Raw genomic sequence first — 4,039 nt, forward strand, 5'->3', positions numbered from 1 at the left:
TTTATTTTGTTTTTTTGGTCTTTTTTGAGACGGGGTCTCCCTATAGCTCCAGCTACCTGGAACTCTCTGTAGACCAGGCTGGTCTCAACTCATAGAGGATCTGCTTGCCTCTGCCTCCTGAGTGCTGGAATTAAAGGCTTTGCCGCCACACCTGGGAGAACTGGAGTTTTAAGTTAGGATTGCTAGCTGCCATGTGCATGCTGGGGATTCAAACTACTTTGCAGGAGTAGCCACTGCTCTTACTTGCTGAGCCATCTCTCTAGCCCAACATTGCTTTTTTATTTTTTTGTGTGTTTATTTTTTTTGTCTTATTGAGACAGGGTCTACCTGTAGCCCCAGCTGCCCTGGAACTCACTATGTAGACCAGGCTGGCCTTGAAACCACAGAGATCCATCTGGGATTAAAGGCGTGTGCCACCATGCCCAGCTATAAAAATTATTTATTTTTAGATTTATTTTATTTCTAGTTGTGTGTGTGCGCGCATGTGCGCGTGCCACATGCTCATGTGTGAGTACTGGTACCCATAGACACTAGAGGTATCGGATCCCCTGGAGCTGAAATAATAGGCATTTGTGAACGGAACCCATGTCATCTGCAGGATTAAAGGCGTGTGCCACCATGCCCAGCTATAAAAATTATTTATTTTTAGATTTATTTTATTTCTAGTTGTGTGTGTGCGCGCATGTGCGCGTGCCACATGCTCATGTGTGAGTACTGGTACCCATAGACACTAGAGGTATCGGATCCCCTGGAGCTGAAATAATAGGCATTTGTGAACGGAACCCATGTCATCTGCAAGAGCAGCCAGTACTCCCAACCACTGAGCCATTCTCTAGCCCTCTTATTTTTTATTTTATTTTATTTTAGAGTATTTTGCCTGCATGTATGTAAGTGCACTCATGTGTTCAATGCCCATGAAGGTATGAAGAGAATGTAGGATTCCCTGGAACTGGAGTTACACGTTTGTTTGCCACCATGTGGATACTTGTGCTCTTAACTGCTGAGCCATCTCTCCTACCCCCTAAATTCACTTTTTAATGAATACTTTCAAGTGGACCCCATGTGGACATGTACTGTGTCAAGAAGCCCAATATCACAGACACTCAAGCAGTTCATCCTCTTTTTATCCAAAATACTCTCCCCATGCATCATACCCCTGTGCTGACATTTGTAACAATAATTTCCTTGTGTTGCTTTACAGTGTATATCTATGTATCTCAAGATATATTATATATATGCATATATATAATGTGTATATTGAACTTTATGTGAATTTAGCTATACTCAGTTGAGGCCAAGATTAGACTCTTTCCATGTGTGTGGTCACACATGGACTACAGATTTTCCTGTTACCTACCTCAGGCCCAACGATTCCCAGTATTTGGAAGGAAACTCTTTGATTGGTATGTGCATGTTCCCATCACCAACATAGTCAGCCTAAAGAAGAAATTTAGGAATACCATGAGGAATGCCTTCTTCACACCTTTACCCAGAACCCCTGCTCTAGCTGGTTTTGTCACAGCAGATACAGAGGTTGGCAGCCTGTCAGTGTGTGCTTCCTCCCATCATCTGTCCACCTCCTCTATGCTTTCTTCCTCTGCAGTCAGCTCCGCATCGCCACCGGTCTTCCCTTCCTTATTTTCTTTTTCCCATATGGAGGTTATCTGTGATAGTCAGGCTTAGAGACACTTTTTAGTAAACCCCAGGAGAACGTATTTGTGAATTTGATCATTTATTTTGCTTAAACCTGAGGCAGGAACTAGGAAAATGAAGGAGGAAGTTCCAGAGATGAACATGTCAAAGGCAGCAGCTTTTAGTCTACCTGAGCCTCATTCTGCCAAGGGAGCATGCTCTCAGAAATGCCCACATTCTGGGAACTTTGAAGAAGCAGCTACTATGTTAATTGCTAAAAAGGTCACTGCCTCACTAGCTTCCTGCTTTACTGCACTTTCACTTTTGCCTTTTTGAAACAAGGCTTTAGGTAAGATATGGCACATCTCCAGGCTCCTCCCTTTCTCCCCCTGCATTACTATCTTTCCTGAAACTATACGTGTGCCTCTGTAAATTGAATGTTGACTCCACCGGGTGCAGGATCTTACTGCCCGTTGCTCTGAATGTTGATACTACCCAGTCAGTGCCTTTAAGCTTATATTTCTCCTAATGGGGATAAGGGTTTGAAGTCTAGTGTTCAGTCCCAATGGATTCAGACTAAAGGGTGAAATGCCACAGAGACAACAGCTAAAAAGGACAAAAAGCCAGACTCTGTTGTCTTGCTTTCTCTGCCTAAGACTAGACAGACTACTCTCCCAGAGTAATAAATGATTCTAGTCAGTCTAAAATAATAGGTTATTTCCTTTCTAAGAATTTCTAATTAATTATACTTCATGCTTTATTTACTTCTGCCCTATCTTATCCTAACTGCTCACAATACTTTGCTGTTCATTTACTGTAGACAGTCCTCTCTCTATGGGTTTGGAGATAATACCCCCAGTATTAGGGTGTTCCCTTGAACAATAGATCCAAAGACGGTAATAGTAGATCACCATGGTGGGTTCTCCTTGAGACATTTTACATACTGTATCTCTTTGGTTCTGAAATAAAATAAATAAATAAATAAAATTTTTTTAAAATAGTAAAAATTTAATCCCTGAGAAAAAAAATTTTAAAAAAGTTTTTTTGTTGTTGCTGTGGTTTTTTGAGACAGGGTCTCCCTGTAGCCCCAGCTGGCCTGGAACTCACTAGGTAGACCAGGGTGGCCTCAAACTCACAGAGATCTGCCTGCCTCTGCCTCCCAAGTGCTGGGATTAAAGGTATGTCCCACCACTCCTGACAAGAAAAAAGATTTAAAAAAATATTTTATTATTTTTATTTTATGTGTATGAGTGTATTGTCTGTATGTCTGTTAAGTGTGCCTGTGTCATGCAATGCCTGTGGAGGTCAGAAGAGGGTGTCAGGTCCTCTGGAACTGGAGTTATAGACAGGTTGTTAGCTGCCATGTGGGTGCTGGGAACCCACCCTGGGTCTTCTGCAGGAGCAGCCAGTAGTCTTTACCACTGAGGCATCTCTTCAGGGGATCTGGCTGGGGAACACCCTAGGAAAGCGAGTTCACCTCAAGGTTATGTGCTTTTCCTTCCCAGAATTCCTGCTCTTTAGTACAATCTAAGAGCCATTGAGAGCTTTGACTGGGTCTACCAGTAATTATTTCTTTTTCTTCTCTCCTGTCATTTTCTTTCAGATGCTTGCCAGATCCTAAGAATGCTTTTAAACCAAGCTTTGGGCGCCCTTTCTCTTGTTCTAAAGCTCCCCTCCCTGCTTGCCTGCACCCTGTGGCTGTCCTCCAGGCCAGGGCCGAATCGCTTTTGTTTTTCTCTTCATTCTCCTCTCCAAGTTGCGAGACTCACAACTTGCCTGCCCCCGGGGATTTTCCTTTTAAACTCTAATAAATTGTCCTTGAGTTTCCTTTTGAATTCCGTTCTTTGTCCTTGAGTTCTGTTTCTTTCCGTTCTTCACTCATTTTATTAATGATAATAAAAGCCCAAAGACGGGACTCGGACTTCCAAGGTTGATGGGAAAGGATTCTGGTAATACTGCATTCCTGCCTTTCTGTTGTTGTTTTTGAGATGAGGGCTCACTATGTATGTAGCCCTGGCTAGCCTGGAACTTGTTATGTAGATCTGGCTGGTCTCAAACTCACAGAGACACCTATCTGCCCCTGCCTCTGCCTTCAGAATTCTGGGATTAAAGGTGAGGCTGTGCTACCTCTCTGTCCTGCCTTTTAATTCTTTAATTGGCAGAGAAAACAAACTTGTTCCTGCACCCTTAGGTAGCATCAAACCTATTTTGTAGAAATCCAGGGAAATGATCTAAAGTGCTTTCCTGGTTCTCTATAACGATAGGTGACTATAAAATATATATACATATATATGTATATATAATGATATCACTGGCATCTATGTTAAAGGAAAATGGAATTAGAACAAATATTTAGAGATACAATTTATATAAAAGACATGAACAACCCCCTCTATAAAAACAAAAA

The sequence above is a fragment of the Nannospalax galili genome, unplaced genomic scaffold (assembly GCF_000622305.1).
Source record: "Nannospalax galili isolate Female #2095 unplaced genomic scaffold, S.galili_v1.0 scaffold391, whole genome shotgun sequence".
NCBI lineage: Eukaryota > Metazoa > Chordata > Mammalia > Rodentia > Spalacidae > Nannospalax > Nannospalax galili.